This window comes from Elephas maximus, chromosome 13 (genome assembly GCF_024166365.1).
Source record: "Elephas maximus indicus isolate mEleMax1 chromosome 13, mEleMax1 primary haplotype, whole genome shotgun sequence".
Taxonomy (NCBI): Eukaryota; Metazoa; Chordata; class Mammalia; order Proboscidea; family Elephantidae; genus Elephas; species Elephas maximus.
The window spans coordinates 67,458,346-67,483,058 of NC_064831.1; the positions used below are offsets into that span (position 1 = coordinate 67,458,346).

Genomic DNA, 24,713 nt, shown 5'->3' on the forward strand with positions numbered 1-24,713 from the left:
AATCGAGAACCTCTCCCTGTGTTCTGCTTCTTCACCAGAAACATCAGGACTCACCTAGAGGTTATCTGGTCATAGACTGGAAATCCCCAGGGCAGAAAGACTCCATCTCAGCATTTCCATAAGCACTGGGGAATGTGTCCTTCCAAACTCAAAGTCTTTTTTGTGAGACGAGACTGCTACACAAATTGGTTTACTCTCTACAGAACACAGTATAATGAAAAAGTACTTTTAAATACTCATCCAGCCTTAGGAAGAAAACAGAGCTTGTAAGGTCTACAAGTGATAGTCTTTGTATTTCCTACCTAATATGATTCATCAATTTGTAACTAAAAGCTGCATTTTCCATGGGATATAATTTCCAAATAATTCCTCATACTTACCTATATCTTTGTCACCACCATCTCAAATATGTGACCTGAGTAAAAAAGCTAATAGCCCCATTGGGTGACTTTTCTATTGATGTAACTCCAGCAATTTCTACTAAATTCACAAGACTGCTAGGACTGTGTAGCAATATCCAACAGCAAACCCGTTGCCACAGAGTAGATTCTGACTCATAGTGACCCTATAGGACAGGGTAGAACTGCCCTACAGGGTTTCTGAGGCTGTAATTTTACAGAAGCAGACTGTCGCATCTTTCTCGCACACAGTGGCTGGTGGGTTCGAATTGCCGACCTTTGGGTTAGCAGCCAAGTGCTTAACCACTGCACCACCAGGGCTCCTTGCAACATTCAATACTTGTATTATAATAATGCATTTGCCAAAAAAAAAAAAAAAGATTAAATACATGTACACAGTGGAATGTACAAATTCTCAAAACTTTGAATGAATAACTGTTACCATCATAGAGAGACTGGATGACAGTCCCTGGCTGCTATGGATTCCTTCACCCTGCTCAGGTGCTCACATGTCAAGTGTGATAGACAATGTTGTTCTCGTGACTAGCAGTGAGACCGAAGGACAGTGTGCGGGGCAGCAAGATGACTGGGGTGGGATGCAATAAAGAAAAATATCAGTGATTTATTCTATCTAATGCTTACATGTTTTAAAGGTTTAAATGTGGAGGGAAATAACCTTTTGCATTTAACTGCTTGTTTGGGAATGTTCAACAGAAGCCCCCATTTTTTTTATAGGCTCAGTACCCAGTGCCGTTGAGTATAGGCTCAGTGTCACCTCAAAAAATTCCACACCCACTCCTTCTAAAGCAACAATTTCTCCTATTGGAAAGCCACAAAGGTTGGTGTGGAATCTATGAAACAGAAAATAGAATCCAAGCCTGTGAGCTCATGTATAAGCTTGATCTTAATGAAAATGCAGACCCCCTACCCTTGGCAATCAGACTTGAATTTGCATCCTAACCCCGTCCCTGACTGTGTGACCTTGGACAAGTTAGCTAACCTTTCTAAGTCTTAGCGTCTTCGTCTTCAACATGGAGATAATTGGTTTGTTGTGAGGATTAAATGAAATCATGCACGAATAGCTTCCAGCTCAGTACCTGGCACTTAAGATACGGGTCCTTCTCACTATTAGATGTGGCATTCTGACTGCATTTTAGAAGTGATTACAGTCTGCTGCCATATTTGATCATCTTGTGACGAACATTTTCATTCTACACTTCTGTTACTATTATTTTACAATATTTTGAAAAAAATGAAAAGAAAGGTAAGTAGTTACGTACATCCCACTCTCGGATTGTTGCTCAAAAGCAAGGTGAAAAGCCAGAGAAACATACACTGAAGAGAAATTCAGTCTTTAGGATATGACGTTATAGGTGTATGGAATAAAAACAAATCATGAAATTTCAACCTACAATATAGGGCCACCAAATCATAAAAAAAAAAGTAGGTTCTATTTCAAAAGAAACAAGCAGCATTAAGGACGCTAGAAGGAACTAATATGGGCCTATTCTTATCTCAGTATTGGCGAATGTTCAACAGGATTGGTGGGCTAGATTACCGGGGGTGGGGGAGGGGGCGTTTATGGGGTCTGATTTCCAACAGGTGGCCAGCTTTAGTCATCTTTAGATGCAAAACCTTAATGAGTTTGAGTACGCAAGTCTTGGGGATTCTATTCAAGGCCTCCTCTTGGCAATCAAGGGGAACAATTTTCTGGGTTTAAGCCTCCCTGGCAAGTTAGCAAGCAGGCAACTGTCTGCTGTAGCTTGCACCTGTCCCCTGAACGGTATCTGGCCTGACAGTGAAAACCCACCATCCTTTCCTGACAGCGCATCCTGCCGCTGTGGCGCCTCCGGGCAAATGGGGGAAGCCCACTAGAAAGTGGTCATGACCAACCAAGCCACAAATCCCCAGGGTGTGGGATTTCCATTTCAAAATCACGTCTAAAATCCCCAAAATAGGCGCTTGCTTGACATACTGCAATGGGATTCCCCCCAGCAGCAACCCCCCCCTCCCAGCTTGCATGTTTTATTAATAAATGCAAGATGGCACACGGAGGCAAAGGATGGGAGGTAAGGCATCTGCAGCTGGACCCGAACCAGGGCAGTTTGCAAAAAATAAGAAGCATGTGACAAGAAGGTCCCCAGTCTGGAGCTGCAGTCCTGGACTGCCCCAAGCACCTAGGCTTGCTCCCCCGGCCGGCGGGGATGAAGGTCAGCGCTAAGATCCCAGCCCTCCCGGGCACGCACCCCGCAAACCTTGACCGCCCGCCCCGGCCACCGGACCTGGGCACCGAGGCGGGGGAAGCCCCAGCCGCGGCCGGCTGAGAGCACACATACCTGCTGCCGGGCTCGGGACTCGCTCCGCTCTGCAGCGGCGCCGGCAGCGGCTCGCGCTCCCGGGGCTCCCCTCTCCGCCCCCCGCCCCCTCGAGGCCCCGCCGCTCCCTCCCCTCCGCCCACCGCGCTTGGGGGCGCGCGCGCGGCCTCGTGCCGGCAGCTCGCCCGGGCCCGCGCCTGCGCCCTCACCTCCCGCCGCCCGCGAGCGCGCCCCGGCGGCTGTGGCGGGGTGGCGCCGCTGTCTAGGAAACGGCCCGCGGGCCGGGGACGGGGGCCCTGGGCCGGGGCTTGTGCCCGAGGCGGGGACCCGCCCTTGTGGCGAAGGGAGCGTCTGCGGTGCCGGCAGGCGGGGCGGAGAAGCAACAAGTGCGGACGCTGACGGGGCCCCTGAAGGAAGCCAAGGGCCCCGCGGGGAGTTTCGTCCTATCGAGACGAGGAGCCTCCTTTCGCGTTGGTGCAGCGCTTTGCAGTTTCCAGAGCTCTTTTCTGGTTGTTCTTTTCGTCCGCTCACAGCTCCCTGTGACGGAACAAACGGCAGCAGGCGTTGCCCTCTGCGCTTTGCCGCACGAGGAAGCAGCTCAGCGACCTGCCCACCGTTTACCTGTCCGCGAGGGGAAGACACCTCGCCCTGACCCAGGTGGTGGCAGACCTAGACAGCCCGGGCTCCCAGGTCTACTGCTGGGAGGAAAACACCTGTCCCTGCCTTCGTCTGACCGTCTCAGCTCAGGATCCTTCTAGGGCACAGTCTTTCACAACCTTTTTTTTTTTTTTTTCCCTTCATTATGTCCCTCCTTAAGGAGCCTCTTCGAGCCCTGGTGGCGCGGTGGTTATCAGCTCCACTGCGAACGAAAAGGTTGCAGTAGCTGCTCCTCGGAAAGCCTATGTGGCAGTTTTACTCCGTCCTATACGGTCGCCATGAGTCGGAATCGAAGGCAACGATTTTTTTTGTTTTTTGGGTTTTTTTTTTTTGGTTAAGGAGCTTTTTCAGATTTTCTTTTCCCTAACCCTGCCCCATCAAATTCCAATAGCACATATGTACTCTATAGCTGATTATAAACTGTTGCTTTATACATAAAAAGCGTAAGCTTTCTTTCGCCCCGTTCAGAAGAATTTTTGCCCCTTGGAGCTGATACCGCCCTCCGTTGAGAATGCACATTCTAGGACCACCGTTCCCACAGCGACTTGCCCACAGTTTAGTAACTTGCTTTCGCCCTCCTTTCAAAAGCGATTTTTGCCCCTTGGAGGTGATATCGCCCGCCATTGAGAAGGTATATTTTGGGACCACCGTTCCCACAACAACTTGCCCCCAGTTTTCTAACTAGAAGGTGAGTTAGTGGAGTTACTGTGAGGAATCTGGATGCATCCACACATATTCTGTGTAGGCAAAAAAAAAAAAAAATCCTCATGTACATAATATATACAGCTTTTTCTAAAGTCCACAGATGCTGCTGTGAGCAACGGAGTACAGTCATTTGAGCAGCTACTGGATTCATAGTAGCTCTTGTCATTTGTAGTCTTCATGCTAAAAATTATAGCCATTTTCCTATGAGAGCCTGATATTTTTATGTTAAAATACTTGAAAAGATTGGAAACCCTCTTTTCTAGGACACTAAGTTCCAGGACAGCCTTCGGCTCTGCAGATTCAACATACATTTGGTTTTCAGATCTCATACCTTGTAAAAATACTTTTGTTTGGTTAAGCCCACTTGGCCTCCCAGGAATGCCCTTTCTCATTCTTGCCTCCCTCTCCTCCCACCTCACCTCTTCTAGCTGAATGATGAAAATGGTGGAGTTGAAAGACTTCAAAACCTAGATCATGGAATTGTCCCATGGGCTTGCATCATGGTCACGCTTTTCTTAGGTACAATAATGTGTAGATAGGGAATGAGAACCTAATTTTGGCAAACCTGGAAGTAAAATTTCTTCAGGCCCTCCGTCATCTTTCAATGTTTCTCAACCAACTCGAATCTCCGATAGTGAAATTTCAGAGGAAACATCTTTTACAGGTGATTTTTATAGAACCTACCTTTGTTGCCAGAGAATTTTTCTTCTTGAACGTTTCTAAAAGGAAAAAATCTGGACTGGAAGGGAGAAAGTGGGAAAAGTTCACGAAAGCTTGATGGAGGATGGGGTGGAGGGGTAAGGGTTGTGTTGACAGGTGGTAGCAACATTTCAGCTGCAGTTCATTTGGAAACAGCCTTGATGTAGCTTGCCGAAGTTGTTATCCACCCCACTGTCCCCCGACTTAGAACTCTTTTAGTTACCACGGAGTTGATTCTGACCCAAACGCTACACACCATTTAGTTAAAACCATTGAAAAATATCCATTTTCGATGCTAGCTAATATTAGAGGAAGAGGAGATTGAACATGACTTTGGTTTACCTGGAATCTTTGCATTCTAATAAAGTGTTTGGATTCAGGTGCAAAACTACTTTAAGGGAACTCTTTCTACAAGGGCAGTCTATAAAGACTCTCCAGAGACAGAAATCTACGTGGAAATTACATGCTAATATAGTTTACCTCTATCTTTTAAGTGTGCTACTTTTTTTTAATGTGAGTTCATGGAAATTGCAGGTGCAACCATTTTATGTTACGTGAAGTCAAAAATCCCCAACAGGTATACTTTGTCAGCTCCATACTGCCCCCTGGTGGTGTGCTACTTCATAGCGCATAAAAAACCAAAACCAAACGCTGCTGTCAGTTGATTCTAACTCACAGGGACCCTGTAGGACAGAGAACTGCCTCATAGGATTTTCAAGGCTGTAGCTCTTTAGGACGCATATTGCCACATCTTCCTCCTACCGAGTGGAGCAGCCAACCTTTCGATCAGCAGCCGAGCTCTTTAACCACTGCACCACCAGGGCTCCTTTCACAGCACATGCCCATACTAAAATCTTCCCCGTCCTTGGTAGATTCACTGGGGTGTTGAAAACCTAAATCAGAAGTCTAGGCAAGATGCCATTCTGCTTCCTCCAAACTTGGCCTACTCTTGCTTTCAAACACCCGGAGACTAGTAACACCCAGAGGAGGATTAAGCCTAGAGGCTGATCAATCTAGGGGAACTGGGAAGATCGCTGGCAAGACTCTGGCTTTGGCTTGGAGCATTGTACTTAAACTTGCTTGGCCCATAACAATCACTTGGGGACACTTGTTTAAAATCTGATTCCAGAGCCTCACCTAAAACCCATTGAAATCCAATCTCTGGGGGAGCAGCCTATGATTTTTATTTTTAACTGCTCCAGGTGATTTTTATCAATAAGATTATTTGACAAAAACTAGAGCTATCAACAGTACAGGTGCTGCTTCTGTAGACTGTAGGTTACTAAGAAGAGGGAGGTTTGTGGGTGAGAAGCTATAAAGCAGGAAAAGCAGGAGTGGAAGAAATTAACTGTGGATTTAAGCCTCATGTATGTCACTTTCTTGCCAGATATACCTGTCTCTAATGTGGCTATAAATTGGCATGGTATCCCATACCCAAATGCCCTTTCAGGTAAGTGAGATTTTCTTTTAATTAAAAAGACTGTGTTTTCAAGCATACCGTGATCACATAATGAGAAAACTTGTGCATGTATGCAGCCGCAAGATTATGGGAAGACAGATTAGAGATTACGTTGATCCTGTGACTGAAAACGATTGGTATCAGAGTTAAAAAACGTTTTTCTCTTGAGATAGCCACTTATAAAAGCAGCGTATGTGAATCTCATTCCACATAATTTGTGAAAACTTAAATAATACCAAGACACCTTAAATTGTTAATGTTTGTGTAAATGTTAATATTGTGAAAGCTCTTCCAAATGGTAGTTTATAACACAACCTTGCTTAGCTGGAGCAAACAGGGAGAAAGCCAATCTGAGTTGGGGAAAAGCCTGAAAAATAGAGCATATGTGGCTCTTTGTGACATTTATTTTAAAATTTATACATGATAACTGCTAATGTAGCTTTTTCTTTTTTTTTAATCCTGCTGAGCTGGCTTTGCAGGAGAAAGATGTAGCAGTCTGGTTCTGTAAACATTTACAGCCCTGGAAACCCTATGGGGCAGTTCTACTCTGCCCTACAGGGTTGCTTAATCAACTCGACGGCAGTGGGTTTGGTTTGAGAGCTGGCTTTAATGACTAAACATGATTGATTTGTTATTAGCAACATTCATGTGCACACAGTCTAGGGGATAAAACACAAAGCACGGCTCAATGCACTCAGTCATCACTCAAATTCCTTTTTAAAAGATTTTCCCTAAGTAGGTTACACACGGAAACCCTGGTAGCGTAATGGTTAAGTGCTGCGGCTACTAACCACCAGGTCAGCAGTTCGAATCTGCCAGGCGCTCCTTGGAAACTCTATGGGGCAGTTCTACTCTGTCCTATGGGGTCGCTATGAGTCAGAATCGACTCGACGGCAGTGGGGTTGGTTGGTTGGTTTAGGTTAAACATGCTTAACGCAGCCAACGCATCTTCAACGATACTACTTCAATGGCAGATTTCACCTCAAGGAGTGGCAGACAATGGCGGGACAGTAGGAGCAGTCACCTTGGGTGTAGGCAAAATCATTCTCATTGTCTGCAGAGAATTTAAAAAGTATAATAACCCCACTACAAGTTTGCTTTTTATTACCAGTGATTTTTATGTACCAGTAGTTCCAAACAATGCCAGTGATAAAATACTTCACCCCTGAAAATTATCTCTTGTTGGTCTAAGTTCTAAACAATTTCTGTAGCTATTAAGTTTTACAAATACATATATCTGTATATGCTTCAAATTAATACATTTTTATTATCCTTTAGTAAACATTGTATTCTACGTGGAAGTTAATTTAGAGTACTCCCAGTTATATGGTTAGTCTTCAGTAATATCTGTATAGGTGTTTTTCCAAGCATTCAGACGCAGTTCACGTCTGCAATGCTTTTGCTCCATATTTCTGTGTTTAGAGAAATTACAGATGTTTAACAACCATGATAGTACAGAGGCAAGAAGGATGAAGAAACAGGACTTGATTATGGGCAGTCCCTGTGTTACATGCATGATCCCTTCCTATGTGTGTCTTTAAGAATTTGTAGGTAAGTTGGAAGAGGTGCATACGATTCTTATGTAGGCTTACTTTAGTTCGAGAAAAGGCTCGAAGCCTGCATGTGGAACAAGGAAAGGTGACTGTGATGAAGAATTTGTTGTGAATAGGGGTTGGTTCGTGGCATGGTGGTTAAAAGCTACAGCTGCTAACCAAAAGGTTGGCAGTTTGAATCCACCAGGTGCTCCTTGGAAACTCTATGCGGCAGTTCTACTCTGTCCTATAGGGTCGCTATGAGTCAGAATCAACTTGTCAGTGGGTTCGTGAAATCATTTCAAAGTGAGGGCAGATTTTCATAACATTAAAGGGCAGGCAAGTACAAGTTGTCCATAAACCTGTAAGTTAGACGTTCCTAACCCAGGGACTTACTGTACGTCAGTGCTATCCTTCAATCATTCGTTCTGTGTGTCTACTTGGAGTTTTTATTTGTGAAAATTTAAGAGTGAAACAAAATGCAAACTTTGAAGTATAAGATTTTAATTTGGTATGTGCAAATTTTAATTCATATCTGAACTGTTACTGAATGTAAATATCTAACTTAGAAATTCTTTTTATAATTGGCATTGTTCACTTCGAAATTAAAGAACAAGTCAAGAAAGCAAAAGGTGTGATATTATTACACCTTCTGTTACAAACCAAAGGAGCCCTGGTGGCTCAGTGTTTAAAGTGATCAACTGCTAATCGAAAGGCAAGCAGTTCAAAAGCACCTGGGGCTCTGAGGGAGAAAGATGTGGCAGCCTGCTTCCACAGAGATTTACAACCTTGGAAACCCTATGGGGTTGCTGTGGGTTGGAATTGACTCGTGAGCAGTGGGTTTGGTTCTGGGTTACAAATTAATATGTAGACATAAGTTTTTTCCTTTTTTTTTTCCTTTCCCAGAAATGCATTAATGTAATTAATCCCATGACTTTTTTCCTCTTTTGTGCTATAGTATTTTTTTATTATATTGGTATACAGGCATTCCCTGGGTTACGAACAAGATCTGCTCCTAATTGTACCTTTAAGTCAAGTCTATAAGCCAGTAACAGGTGCCTATGGTTCTTATTTAGCCTTACTTTAGTGCAAGACGGAAACCCTGGTGGCGCAGTGGTTAAGTGCTACGGCTGCTAACCAAGAGGTCGGCAGTTCAAATCCACCAGGCTCTCCTTGGAAACTCTTATCTGGCAGTTCTACTCTGTCCTATAGGGTCGCTATGAATCGGAATCGACTCAACGGCAGTGGGTTTGGTTTGGTTTTGGTTTTAGTGCAAGACAGGAGCCCTGGTGGCACAGTAGTTAAGAGCTTGGCTGCTACCAAAAGGTCGGGAGTTCGAATTCACCAGCTGCTCCTTGGAAATCCTATGGGCAATTCTACTCTGCCCTATAGGGCCGCTATGAGTTGGAATTGATTAGATGGCAGCGGGTTTTGTTTTTTTTGTTCTAGTGCAAGGTACAAAATGATTTAAAAGCTGCATATGCAGCAAGTGAAGGTGATCATAATGATTTTGTGAGTAGGGGTTGGTTCAGTTGTTTCAAAGTGAGCGCAAATTCCCGTAACATTAAAGGGCAAGCACAGGTTGTTTGTAAGTCAGACCTTCATAGCCGGGGGCTGCCTGCCTGTTTAAGCAAAGTTGAATAAAAGAATTCTGTGTTTCTTCCCTATTATTATTTGTTTCGTTTCACGATTATTACTGAAAATTATCACATAGAAGAGAAAGTGTTAAAAAAAAAAAAAAAAGATCATTCTGGGTGTCAAATATTCTAGTATGTCACTGGGACCAAATGATCATAACCTAAATGGCATCCAAGTTAATTGAGTGTTATTATGTATTTAATAATTGAAATTTTGCATGTACTTCATGAGGAAACCATTCATTCAGCTACATAATTCATGTGCCAAAATAGAATATCAGTAATGACATATATTTGAAAAACACAACCATGATCCAATCTTCCAATTCTAACATAATTAGGCTATTTTAAAACCTAGCAAGTACATATCCTTTCCTTACTGATATAAACCTAGTAATTGTTGACATAATCAAGTGCTTACAACGTGCCAGAAACTATTCCATGTGCTTTGTATGTATCAATTTTTTCATAACGACCCTATGGAAAGGTAAATTATCATCAATCTCATTTTACAGGTAAGGAAAATGTGGCAAAGAGGGGTTAAGTAACTTGCTCAAGATCACACGTCTAGTAAGTGGAGGGACCAAGATTCAGATCTGGGCAGTACGACTCAGAGACCTCAGGTTCCACCTTGGTACATTCTACCTCATATATATACACAAAGTTGAGCCTCAAAAAGTTTGAAGAAACACTGTACAGGGAAAAGCATCCTGGATTCCAGGGTTCCATTTCTAACTTGTTTTGTAACATTAGACATTCTCTGAATTTCTTTCTAGCTCTATTTATGATTCTGATTATTTTTGTGTAAGGAAGAAAAATAGGCTGTTCCCTTATCAAACAGACTAAATATGAACCAGAAAAATAACCAGCATGATCTAATTTGAAGGTGTGCATAAATTTTTGATGTTTTGTAGCTGCAAAATTACCCTATTCCTGAACCTTTCATGTTCGTTATTTGTATGACTACAGAAAGGCCATAAACTTTGGAGGAATTAATTGCTGCATTCCCATAACCAGCTTGATGTAAAAACTTTATTATTCAGTATATGCCACTTTTATATCATTAAGGTATTCTGAAATATCGCCTTGATCTTCTTTTTAGTGCCATATAAAGTAAAGCTCTTGAGAAAATGAACTTTTAAAGTGGAATATAGATCATATTATATACGTTTTTTTTTTCCTTCTGTCCCATGAAGGTTACCACCTTATTGATATGACAGTCTTTTTTAAGCCTATTTATGTCAACATAATGAAACTTTTTCTCGTAGGAAACATAACACAGAAAGTAGCTTTCATAATAAAAGAAATGTAATTCCTTGTCCTTCCCCAAAAATTCCTGTTTGTATGGTGTGAAAGAGCTTTTTTTCTTTCTTTCTTTTCCTAAATCATCTTAACATCGTTTCTGTCTTAACCCAACTTCTTCTAGCTTTGTATTTGAAAGTAATAACAATAAATAGTTCTCCTGGGCTTAGGAAAAGAAAAAAAAAATGTTGGGGAAGGCGGAGAAATTAAACATGTTAACACAGTGAAGCTTCTGCTTCCCCTTACTGTGAACTCCTCTGAGGTATCACTGAGTAAAGAAAAAGCTCATATAAAATTTGCAAGCAGATATTACTTTTCTTCTTTCATTGATAAAATTGTTACACAAAATATTTTTCTTTATGGTGAGGACAATTCCTATTAAAGTGGAAGAAACAGAGGTGAGCAATAGAAAGCCAGTTTCCTTGATACTCTGTAGTCTAGGAGAAAAAAAAAAAAAAGCTTTCATCAAAGGACATAGCAGGTAGGTAATTATTCTTTTTTTTAATGTGTCGGGGGCCATATTTGTAGCTCTAATTTGGTAGTTATAACCCTAGACCATCAATTTAATGTAACTAAGAGATAATAAGGGTGGTCTCTGCAATATGGAAAAATTCTATAATTTTTAATTTACAGAAACCTGGTTTCATTTCTAAAATTTGAGAAAGCTGTATGTCTACAACTACGTTTAATTATGTGTTAACTGTTTATAAGAACGTATTAGAAACAACAAAGTGCTCTAAGCCCGTTAAACCTAAGTCCAGTTTTCATGACTTAACAATCTAAGTAGAATTAAAGAAGGGTGAGAAAGTTTTGGAGAACAGGAGTCTGGAGAAAACCCCAACTTGCTTATTGTAGAAACGTGCAGGTGAAGGGTGACAATAATGCTTTCCAAGTAGATGAGATGCTGTCATACCGAGGATGGTACCTGTCCTTTTCCCATCTCCCCAGGGAAAAGGCATCATGAAAGATTTAGAGTAGAAAAATGAAAGAAATTTGAAATTAGAATGTCTAAAATGGAAATGATTTACCTTGGAAAGATATAGATTCATCCTTCCTAGAAAGTCTTCTAAGTAGCCTGATCATCTGTCAGGAATAACTAATAAACACCTGCTAGAAAATTCCTTCAGGAATTTGGTATAGTTTATTTTGAAATGGTGATTTATGTCTAAGGTAGTAGCTAACATACTTTTCCTGCTAAAATTCTTTTTTTATTATAAACATATATATAACACAACATGTGCCAAGTTAACATTTTTCATATGTACAATTTTGTGACATCAATGACATTAATCATGTTGTACAACCATTACCGATATCCCTTGACAAATTACCATCACCATAAACAGAAACTCAGGCTTCAACAGTGACTTCCCTTCCCCTCTCCCTCCCACCTCTGATGACCACTAATAAACTCTGTTCTCTATACATTTGCCTAGTCTAGTTATTTCATGGGTGAGATTATATAATATTTGTCCTCTTGTGATTGATTTACTTCATTCAGTATAACGTTTCCAAGGTTCATCCATGTTACAGCATGTATCCAAACTTCATTTCTCTTTACAGGTGAGTAACTTTCCACTGTATGTATATACCACTTTTTTTTTTCATCCATCTGTTGACGGACATTTAGGTTGTTTCCACCTTTTGGCAACTGTGATAGTGCTGCAGTGGATATTGGTGTATACTAACGATTTAATTTTTAATAATATAATATAGAAACGTACACAACTTGACTTTTAAAATATTACGGAAAATTATAAAGTTATTTTGAGTACAGACGTATTCATGTATTTTATTCAGTTTAGTCTATTGTTGACAATGTAACTATCATTAGCATGTATCTTATTTATCCAGTGCCGCTGTAACAAATACCACAAGTGGGTGGCTTTAACAAATTTGTTTTCTCACAGTTAGGAGGCTAAAAGTCTCAATTCAGGGCATTGACTCTAGGGGAAGGCTTTCTCTCTGTGTCGGATCTGGGGCCAAGGTCCTTGTCTCTTTTCGACTTCTGTTGCTAGTTCCTTGGCAATCTTCAGGTAGCATGTATCTTCCCTTCTATTTCTGCTTCCTTCTCTGTGCCTAATCTATTCTTTTTATATCTCAGAGGTGACTGATTTAAGGTACACCCTACACTGATACAATTTCATTAACATAACAAAGGAAGTCTTATTCCCAAATGGGATTACATCCACAGGTATAGGGGTTTAGTATTTATAACACGTATTTTGGGAGAACACAATTCAATCCATAACATGTTTAGTTTTTCTAGTTTATATAATACTCTCCAAAAATATCTTTGATAATGACAGAAATTAAATTGTGGACCCTAATGAATCACCTCTACTGAAAATAAGAGGATGGGAGGATTAAATTTAGAGAGAAATATGTGGGATTATTTTTTTTCTTTTATTTTTGTGTTGAGAATATATACAGCAAAACATATACCAATTCAACAGTTTCTATGTGTACTATTTAGTGACATTGATTATATTCTTTGAGTTGTGCAACCATTCTCACCCTCTTTTCTGAGTTGTTCCTCCCCATTAACATAAATTCACTGCCCCCTAAGGTTCCTATCTTTTTGTTGTTGTTGTTATGCCTTAAGTGGAACTTTACAGAGCAAATTAGTTTCTCATTCAACAATTTATATACAAATTATTTTGTGACATTGGTTGAAGTCCCTGCAATGTGTTGTTACTGGGGTCTCAGGTCTCACTCAGCATGGCCAGAGACATGAAAACAGGTGAAAGTGAAAGAAGGCACTTTATTCGGTTGGCCAAGCAAAGGAGCACATCAGGACTTGTATCTCCATGATGGCTCCCTGAACAATGGCTGAAACAGTATTGATTAGCGGAATGGTCCTGGAGGGAAAAAGCAAGGTTGTTGACTGGTCTGGCCTGAAAAAGGCATTCTTGGGGCGATTTGGGGCGATTCTGTCACTTGCTCAGTCCAAAAGGGAGGGGTGGTCCCTCAAATGGGATCTTAGGCTCAGACCCTTCACTTCTGAAAGTCTTCCCCCAATCTTGGGACACTAAAGTTTGGTTCCTTCTAGTGGGAGAAAAGTCCCAGGGTCACCCAGAGGATGGGGTTGTTGGTTCTGTACATGTTAGGCAGGCCAGATTTAGTCTTAACTGGTTCTATGGTCTTCGACCAGAGCCTTGTTTTTCCTATCTTGGGCAGGAAGTTTGCCAACTGCCTAAAAAACATCTGGAAAGCCAGATAGAAGGGGAAGTGGTTCATGCTACTCTACTTACAAGTTGGGGATTGGTAATGATGCCCTGAGGACTGTCAGCTTCATTGTCTACACACTGCCCTTCCACACCTCAATTCCCTACTTCCGCCAGTCCATTTTTCCCATGCCTTCCTGCCTTCTTGTCATTGCTTTTGGGCAGGTGCTGCCCTTTTGGTCTCGTATATATGATTGAACCAAAAAGCAAGTTCCTCATATGTGTTATTGTTTGTTTTATAAACCTGTCTAATCTTTGGCTGAAGGATGAGCTTTGAGAGTGGCTTCGGTTCTGAGTTAAAAGAGTGTCCAGGGGCCATGGTCCCAGGGGTTATTCCAGTCTCTGTCAGATCAGTAAGTCTGGTGTGTTTGTTTTGTGAATTTGAATTTTGTTCCACGTTTTTCTCCTGCTACTGGAGACCCTCTATTGTGATCCTTGTAAGAGTGGTTGGTGGTGGTAGCCAGGCATCATGTAGTTCTTCTAGGCTCGGGCTGGTGGAGGCTGTGCTACGTGTGGTCCATGAGTCCTTTGGACTAATATTTCCCTTGTGTCTTTGGTTTTCTTTCTTCTCCTTTGCTCCAGATGGGGTGGGACCAGTAGATGTATCTTAGATGGCTGTTGGCGAGCTTTTAAGACCCCAGATGCTAGTCATCAAAGTTGGATGTAGAACATTTTCTTTACGAACTCTCTTATGCCAATTGATCTAGATGACCCCTACAACCATGGTCCCCAGCCCTCAGTCCGAGTAACTCAGTCCCTGAGGGTATTTGGATGTATCTATGAAACTTCTTTGACTTTGCTTTGATCAAGTTGTACTGACTTCCCCTATATTGTGTACTGTCTTTCCCTTCACCAAAGGTAACACTTATCTACTATCTAGTTAATGATTTCCCCTTATGATTTCCCCTTCCCAACCCTTCCCTCCCTCAGTACCATGAAAGATTGTTTCTTTCTGTGTGTAAACCTTTTCTTGAGTGTTCATGATGGTGATCTCATACAGTATTTGTTCTTTTGTGATTGACTGATTTCACTCAGCATAATGCCCTCCAGATACATCCATGTTGTGAGATATTTCATGGATTTGTCATTGTTCTTCATCGTTGTATATGTACCATGATTTGTTTATCCATTCATGTGTTGATGGACACTTAGGTTGTTTCCATCTTTTTGCTATTGTGAATAATGCTACAATGAACATGGGGATGCATACGCCTATTCAGGATTGTATCCTTTTACCATACCTATTCAATTTGTATGCTGAGCAAATAATCCAAGAAGTCAGACTATATGAAGAAGAATGGGATATAGGGATTGGAGGAAGGCTCATTACCAACCTGTGATAATGCAGATGACACAACCTTACTTCCTGAAAGTGAAGAGGATTTGAAGCACTTATTGATGAAGATCAAAGACAATGGCCTTCAGTATGGATTACACCTCAACATAAAACAGAAATCTTCACAACTGGCCCAATAAGCAACATCATGATAAATTGAGAAAAGACTGAAGTTGTCAAGGATTTTATTTTACTTGGACCCACAATCAACACCCAAGGAAGCAGCAGTCAAGAAATCAAAAGACACATTGCATTGAGCAAATCTGCTGCTAAAGACCAAGTGTTAAAAAGCAAAGATGTCACCTTGAAGACTAAAGTGCACCTGACCCAAGCCATGGTGTTTTCAATCGCTTCATATGCATGTGAAAGCTGGATGATGTATAAAAGGAAGGCGGAAGAAAAACTGATGCCTTTTGAATTGTGACGTTGGCAAAGAATATTGAATATACCATGAATTGCTAAAAGAATGAACAAATCTGTCTTGGAAGAAGTACAACTAGAACCTCCTTAGAAGCAAGGCCTGGCAAAACTATGTCTCACATACTTTGAACATGTCACCAGGAGGGATCGGCCGGTCACCAGGAGGGATCGGTTGCTGGAGAAGGACATCATGCTTGGTAAAGTAGAAGGTCATCGAAAAAGAGGAAGACCTTCAACAAGATGGACTGACACAGTGGCTGCAACGATGGGCTCAAGCACAAAAACAATTGTCAGGATGGTGTACGATCAGGCAGTGCTTCGTTCTCTCACTCATGGGTCGCTATGAGTTGGAACTGACTCGACGGCACCCAGCGACAACAACATTGTGTATCCTGCTACTCTGCTCAATCTATTAGTTCCGGAAGGTTTCTTGTGGAGTCTTTGGGGTTCTCTATGTATAGTACCATAGCATCTGTGAATAGGGATAGTTTTACTTCTTCCTTTCCAATTTGGATGCCCTTTATATATTTTTCTTGCCTTATTGCTGTAGCTAGAACTTCCAGCACAACGTTAAATGGGAGTGGTGATAAAGGGCATCCTTGTCTTGTTCCCATTCTCAGGGGGAATGCTTTCAGTCTCTCTCCATCAAGAATGATGTTAACTGTTGGTTTTGTATAGATGCCATTTATTATGTTAAGGAACTTCCCTTCTATTCCTCTTTTGCTGAGACCTTTTATCAGGAACGGGTGTTGGACTTTATCGTATGCCTTTTCTGCATTAACTGAGATGATCTTGTGATTCCTTTATTTATACGGTGGATTATGTTGATTGATTTTCTTATGTTGAATTATCCTTGAGTACCTGGTATGAATCCCACTTGGTTGTGGTGTATTATTGCTTTGATATAATGCCGAATCCTATTGGATAGAATTTTAAGAATTTTTGCCTCTATATTCATGAGATACTGGTCTGTAATTTTCTTTCTTTTTTTTTTTTTTGTGGTGTCTTTGCCTGACTTTGGTATTTGGGTTTTGCTGGCTTCATAGAATTAATTCAGGAGTATTCCTATGCTCTGAGATAATTTGAACAGCTGGTCAAGTGGTGGGGTTGGGGGAGCAGCATGGGCCCAGTGTGGTAGCTGGTCTGAGCACTAGGGGTCCTCTAGCTGTGGCAACACATCAGGGGCTAGCAGGAAGAGGGTATATTACAGGGAAGGTGTTCTGTCTCCTGTTAGGAGCTCTGTGAACTTGCCTTCCCATATTCCCTGTCCATAGTCATTGCTGGCTGTGCTCCAAGACGGCAAAGCCGTACCATGTTAGCTGGCACGTGGCCTCTATTCCCTATCTCTCCTCATTCTCTGTTCTCTGTCAGTTTCTTCTGTTCAGTGCTTGACCTAGTTCTTTATCCCTTCGTTCATTGCTTAGAGTTCCAGGATTGATGTTTGTATCTGTTTTACTTAGTTTTTCGGGTCTTTGTTGCAGAGGGATGGCATAGTGTTTCTATTTTATAGCACCATGTTGACTCTACCTCCTATGCAGGATTATTGAAGATGGTTCTCTGAAGTATGAGATGACATGGAGATTTTCAAACAGCAAATGGACCAAAGCTTGGTAGTTCAAAGTTGTTATTTGGGAGCAAGGAAAAGGCTGTTACTTGCATCTTTCCATTGGTCATAGAAAGTAGGAGAAAGTAAAGACTAAATTATATTGGAGAAAGCACCAGCAAATGTTTTGTGATCCAAGAGAGTACCAGGTTTTTATTAAAGTGAACTGCAGATAAGTAAAAATTTAGCATGAACAGAGTTTGTCCTTGGGGGTGATGTCAGCAAAAATGGCAAAACTCCAAGGGCCTATCCCTTCACAGAAATAACCAGAAAAACTGGAAAAAACTGTTTGTCTTAGGCTGGGTTCTCTAGAGAAGCAAACCCAGTAAAGCATATAAGTATATATAGAGTGAGATTCATATCGAGAAAATGGCTCACACGGTTGTACAGACTACAATGTCCCATGTCTGTGGATCAGGATAGAGGCTTCTCCTGATTCACGTAGCCACGGTGCTGACAAACCTAAGATGGGCAGGTCAGACAGCAGGGCTCCTGCTCACCGGTTGCAAAGATCAATGAATCCCAAGACCAGCAGGCAAGACTCTAGGTAAACCGCTAGCTAAATTTCCAAGAACCAGAAGTCAGATGAACAGGAGCCAGCTGCAGGATCCAGAATGAGCAAAAGCCTACAAGCCTTGCCAGAATGTCCACTTATATTCGATGCTGGCCACATGCCCAAGGAAATTCCCTTTCAACTGATTGGCTATTCACACCAGATCACATCATGGAGGTGTTCACATATATCAAATCTCATCATGGAAGTGATCACAACATCGTATGAATGCCAAACTACTGAGAGTCATGGTCCAGCCAAGCTGACACACAACCATCACACTGTTAGAACCAGTTTTATCAGAACTCTGGAAAAAATTGAAATTTTACAGCAACAAAGTGAATGCTTGGTATTTTAACTTATATTTGCCCACCCCCCTTGCTTGACAGTGATTTTAAATATGGCAGCCTGAGTTCCTGGTGTGGATTCCTGGTTGCAGAAGGAGCACAGTGGACCTTGTTCTTGAACAATTATCTTTTGTCTGTCTTGACCTCTCTGGGGACTCCCTGAAGGATTAACACAAAGGACTTACCTTTATTTTGCCTACCTCAGAACTCAGGGCAGAGAAATGGTTATGGAAGGCATTCCTGGAAAACACTGAAAGGCAAATTAAATAAATAAGCCTCTGCTGCCTGGGACAGAGGATATAAGTTGGGGCAAACAACAGACATACAGAAATGCTGGGGAGGAAGATACTTTGGAGAATAGGGACTTTGAAAAGCTTCCACATATTCTTGGGAATCTAGAAAACCACACAACATGGCCAGAATGGGATGTATGCTCAGAGAAGACTTGAGAAGACACTATCTCTCAGCTCTGGCTGACCTTCAAGCTCTGCACAAGCAGTAAGTAAAGGCAAAAGCAGAGCTGTAAACGTTGTGACTGAATATTTAAGGTGTGTCCCAACAGACACACAAAGCCTAGCTGTTTTTTTTTTTTTTTTTGTCTCCAGGCACTTAAAAATATCTTTGTAAAATCACAAGCTGACCATTAAACAGAACAGACTTTAATGACCACACATGACAAAGATTATAATCCTTATAAAATTAGTTTAGAAAAGTCACTAGACAAACAACTACAACCCATAACAAGTAGTAAATACAAATCCTGGGGAGGGGGAGGAATATTATTTACAGAGTTACCACATTACAATATTTGAAATGTCTTAACTTTCAACAAAAAATCATGAGCCATACAGAGCAAAAAAGAAATTAACAGAAATTGTCTCTGAAGAAGCTCTGATATTTGTCTTAAATATGCTCAAGGAACTAAAGGAACACATAGACAAAGAACTAAAGAAACCAGCAGAATGATGTCTCAACAAATAGAGAATATCAATAAAGAGTTAGAAATTAAAAAAAAGGAACCAAATACAAATTCTGGAGCTGAAAAGTACAATAACTGAAATAAAAAATTTGCTAGTAGACTTCAACAGTAGGTTTGAGCAGGTAGAAGAAAGAATAGCAAACTTGAAGACAGATTAATTGAGATTATCTAGTCTGAAGAGAAGAAAAATGAACAAAGACCTATGGGACATGGGATATCATAAGGCATACTAACCATATACATAATGGGAGTCCTAGAAGGAAAGGAGAGAAAGGAGCAGAAAGAATACTTGAAAAAATAATGCCCACAAATTTCTCAAATTTGATGTAGGCATGAATCTACACATCCAAGAAACTCAATGAACTCCAAGTAGGATAAACTCAAAAAGACCCACACCAAAACATAAAATAAAAAAAATTGTCCTTAAATGGGTTATTTGGCAGATATGGTTGGGGCAGGGGGAGAAGAATGACTGGAAAGTTGAAGAACTGGGTGGGAAGTGAGTGTGGTTGTGAAGAATTGAGAGTGAAGATGTGAGGGTCAGAGGCAAAAGGAAAAAGAGCCTTGTGCCCGTGGAGGTGAGCAAACAAAACAGAAATGAAAGCAGCACTGGGTAAGAGAAAAGTAGACAAATGGCTGGAGGAAAATCAGGGCCATTAAGAATATTTCTTTGCGATCAAGGAAATATTAGGGATAACTAGTTATGTATACTCAGTAAAATGGAAAGGAGAAGTAATTACACCATTCCTGAGAGAGGCATACCTATACGAAAGGTCACTAGGCTGACCCATTATTTTAAGAGGAATTTCCTAGGACAGTGTTCAGAGACTTATCCTAACTGGATACTGGTTGTCAACTGCAGTTCTAGCTTACAGGGGCACAGGAAACCTCCAGGAAAGCCAGGGTACAAGGGACAACACTGAGGGGGGAGTACCATTAGGAAATTCTATGATATTTCTTTCCTTTACAACTCTGTACAGAAGGTTGTAGCATTTCATAGGAAATTTTTTTTTTTTTTATGTATAATTCAAGATTATTTTTGGTAGCACAGAATAGAAAGTTTGCTATTACCATGTGGCAATAGCTTAAAAGAGTTTACAAATCATTCACCAGCTAGCTGTGAAACTGTGATTCTTGATGAATTATTATTTTGGAGGAATTTGCATTATTTCATATTTTGCATGTGAAATAAATCTTTATTATCACATCACTTCCAACTCGGTGATACGCAACCACGCACTATTTAGGTTTTCCAGTTAAAAATAATGAGGATAGCTAACACTTGTTGAATGCTTCTTAAGTTCGAGGTACTTTACATGTATAGATTTATTTTATATTCAAACAATCCTTTGAAGTAGGTACCATTATTCTGCCCCGCCCCCACCTCCCGGCCCCCATATTGTAGATGAAGAAACTGGGCACAAAGATTTTTGTGCAATGTCAAACATTCATTATGGGGTGGAATGTTCTCCTGTGGAATTGGGATTTGGACTCTAAAACATTCTGGTTCCAGGGCCTATGCTCTTAACCCCTATTCTCTCTGTCTCATATATATCAAAGGTATGAGTTCAGCGTTGCTTGGAAACTATTATACTTTGAGTGGTTGGTGACTTCAGTATATTTATATGTGGCACAATTTATATCAAAGTAGCTTTTGCCAGCAGCCACACAGCATGAAAATTGACTTGCTTCTATGAACATTGTAAAGAAAGAGGTTCATGCCGGTACACTCTGTGATAAGAAGGACTATTCCCTATAGAGGCCAGCTGTTATTATTCAAAAGACCACATAGGGTGGTATAATCTTAGTGAATTTACCAGGGTCTGACCCTCAGTCCTATAGCCTGAGAAGCCTCATCTGGTCAGTTAGCGTCCCAAGAAGTATTAGTCTAACAACCTCCAGGAGACTGATGCGTAAAACCAGAATGCAAATTTGTTAATTTACAATGAGATAAAACTGTCCCATAAACTAGCTGGTACCAGGATAATCAATGCATTTCCTTCCAGATGGGGGACCTAACTAGGAAACCAAATTATAATCAAAAGATTTCTTGGTGAACAACAAGTAGCTTAAATATTTCTTGGTGTTTTTTTTAAAAACAATATTGATCTATTTCAGAAGATCTGTAAGGATTTCATCAATAATAGCTGTCAGTCTTTAACTTATAAATAGCCTCCACCCTTGTGACCCACCAACAGGGGCTCTGGTGCCACAGAAACAGCTGTTAATAAACACGGGTATTTTAGAGAATCTGTGGGTTCAGAATTGAAGGGAAGAGTCTATGGGAAGTAGAATTGCTAAAGGGTGCTAAATTACAAGGATAAGACTAAGAAGGATGGATTTGCCTGAGTGGGGACCTATTTACCTAAAATGTCTTTCTGTAACACTGCCCAAGGGGCTTTTTTTTTCCACTTCAGTTTGTTATGTTCCCAGAAATTTCACCAAATAGACATTGGTTTCTATTTTTCAAACATTCTCTTAAAACTATAAATATCTATGGAAGGCAGATAAACTTAGTGGCCTCCCTAATGTCCGCTCTCCATTGCCTACCTTCATTTTGCTAGAGACAATAATGTACTCAGCTTCAAGCAAAAACCATGACTAGTCGAAGCCAGCCATGATAATCCCATTCCCCTTTGCCAGTGATTATAAAGTGAAATCTCCTGAATTCAGTCAGGGAAAGTTCTTGCTTTCCTGATAAAGAGGACATAGATGGCTGGTACACCTCTTTTCCTTTTCTCTGTGCTTTGAATGCAAACATGATGCCAGGAGCTATAGCAGCCATCTTGCAGCCACGAGATAAGTATGAGGCTGAAAAACTAAAAACACAAAGGACCATAGAATAGAAGGATTGAAAGAGCCTGGGACGTTATTGAACCACTCTACTGAAAAACTGAGGGGAGAATTGTAACCCTTGTAAAAGGAAAGCATTTGCTTAAACCATTGCCTGCTATTCCATGAAAGGTTTATCGTATGTAAACTGGGGCTATAGTTTTAGAAGAAATGATAGGAAACATTTGGAATATTGCTATGTGTTGGTTACTTCTTGTGGCTTCCAGTATGATCCTACAGAAGAGGGGTGAACTCAAATTACTACTCAGGATGAAAGCAGAGAGGAAATGAAGATGACTTTGCTGGAGAGTTACTTTGCCTTTATCTTGCCCTGTATGTTGACAAAAGAGCCCTATAAAGTGGAGTTTTGCAGGTATTAAGGGAAGTACCTCCCCACCCAAGGCTATTGTTAGAATTGTCTCAAGTCTATTTTAAGAAGTCAGAGGTCAGCTGCTAAGAGATGAGAATTTCCAGGCCTAAAGATTATTTCTAGAAATGTATTTTTGGCTCTAGTTACTCACACATGGAATTGATCTGAAGCAAACAGACTACAAGCTTGATACTTGGTGTGTGTGTATGTGTGTGTGGTGAAGATATACACAACAAAACATACAGCAGTTTAACAATTTCTACATGTACTATTCAGTGAAATTGATTACGTTCTTCAAGCTGTGTGATCATTTTCACTGTCTTCTTCCAAATTATCCACCACCAGGCACATACATTCAATGCACCCTGAGCAAAAACTCCCCCTTTCTCCCTCCCTTCCATTACTGGTAACCACTAGCAACTTTTGGTTTCTATATATTTGCCTATTTCATATAAGTGAGATCACACAGTATGTGTTCTTTTGTGACTAACATTCGCTCAGCAAGCTTGATACTTCTTTTTTTGAATTGAACTTTAGATGAAGGTTTACAGAACAACCAGTTTCTCATCAAACAGTACACACATTGTTGTATGACACTGGTTAACAACCCCATGACATATCAACATTCTCCCTTCTCAACCCGGGTTCCCTATTACCAGTTTCTCGGCTCCCTCCTACCGTCCAGTTCCTGCCCCAGGGACAGTGCGCCCCTTTAGTCTTGTTTTCTTCCATGGGCCTGTTCAGTCTTTGGCTGAAGGATGAACGTCAGGAGTCACCTCATTACTGAGCCAAAACAGTGTCCAGGGACCATACTCTCAGGGTTTCTCCAGTCTCTGTCAGGCCAGCAACTGCAGTCTTTCTTTTTGGGTTAGAATTTTGTTCTACATTTTTCTCCAGCTCTGTCCGGGACCCTCTATTGTGATCCCTGTCAGAGCAGTCAGTGGTAGCCGGGCACAATCTAGTTGTACTGGACCCAGTCTGGTGGAGGCCATGGTAGATGTGGTCTATTAGTCCTCTGGACTAATCTTTCCCTTGTATCTTTAGTTTTCTTCATTCTTCCTTGCACTCGAAGTGGTGAGACCTGTGGAGTATCCTAGATGGCCGCTCACAGACTTTTAAGACCCCAGGCACTACTCACCAAAGTAGAATGTAGAACATTTTCTTTATAAACTCTATTATGCCAAATGAGCTAGATGTTCCCTGAGACCATGGTCCCCAGAGCCCTCAGCCCAGCAATTTGGTCCCTCAGGAAGTTTGGAAGTGTCTATGGAGCTACGATGGCCCTGCCTTGTACAGGCTGTACTGGCTTCCCCAATATTGTGCACTGTCCTGCCCTTCACCAAGGTTACCGCTTATCTATCGTCTATTAAGTGCTTTTCCATCCCCATCCCTCCCCTCCCTCATATCCATCAAAGATTGTTTCTTTTTGTATGTAAACTTTTTCATGAGTTTTTACAGTAGTAGTCTCCTACAATATTTGCCGTTTTGTGACTGACTTATTTCACTCAGCATAATGTCCTCCAGATGCATCCATGTTATGAGATGCTTCACAGATTCATCATTGTTCTTTAGTGTTGTGTAATACTCTGTTGTGTATATGTACCACACTTTGTTTATCCATTCATCTGTTGATGGGCCTCTAGGTTGTTTCCATTTTTTTGCTATTGTGAACAATGCTGCAATGAACATGGGTGTACATATATCTTTTCGTGTGAACACTCTTATTTCTCTAGGATATATTCCTAGGAGTGGGATTAAACTTGATACTTTTTTGAGGGAATTATGTTCCAAAGCTAGCAAATAGTTGTGATCGTTTTTACCCTCCAAGTAATCCTCTATAGGCTACAAAAGCTGTGTAGCCCCTAGGAAGGACATCAACTTTGAAATCTACCTTAGTTATGGCCACAAAGCTGTAACTAGGAGCTGCCAGGTTAATTAACCAAGGAATTTACTTTATTGCCTACCAGGGAATCTTTGTGATTCCTGTCCAGCAAAATACGATACGATATATATTGTGGATCATTCGCCACTGTGTTCTTCCCATTATTTCCTTTTCTCAACGGGAATTTTTATTTAGGCTACTCTGTTCTCTTTCACCATTATATATACATACAGGGGTGTGGGTTATAGACAGATAATTTATCTTTAGCTATATAGATGACCAGACAAGAGTTGCCATATTCAGACTTGCCAGAGCAGACAGAAAATCACCCAGAGATCCTGCCTCAAGCTGGATTCCATAACTGGATGAGACATTGGGGTTGTCTTCCTTGAGGAAAGGTTGGATGTGTTCTGTTTAATACATATGTATAGGAAGAAGGGGTGTGTGTGTGTGTGTGTGT

The 24,713-nt window shown here is 41.1% G+C and overlaps 1 protein-coding gene across 2 annotated transcripts in view; it reads right to left on the minus strand.

Annotated features, from left to right (window-relative positions):
* Nucleotides 1-24,713, minus strand: part of TMEM266 (transmembrane protein 266) — a 217,100-nt gene that overhangs the window by 150,815 nt on the left and 41,572 nt on the right. The window contains exon 1 of one of the 2 annotated variants that reach the window (XM_049852854.1): nt 55-103. The exons of the other annotated variant lie outside the window; for it this stretch is intronic. The gene's annotated coding sequence lies outside the window, so the exon portion shown is untranslated. Of the gene's footprint in view, nt 1-54; nt 104-24,713 lie in introns of those variants that run through there. 2 annotated transcript variants of the gene reach the window in all.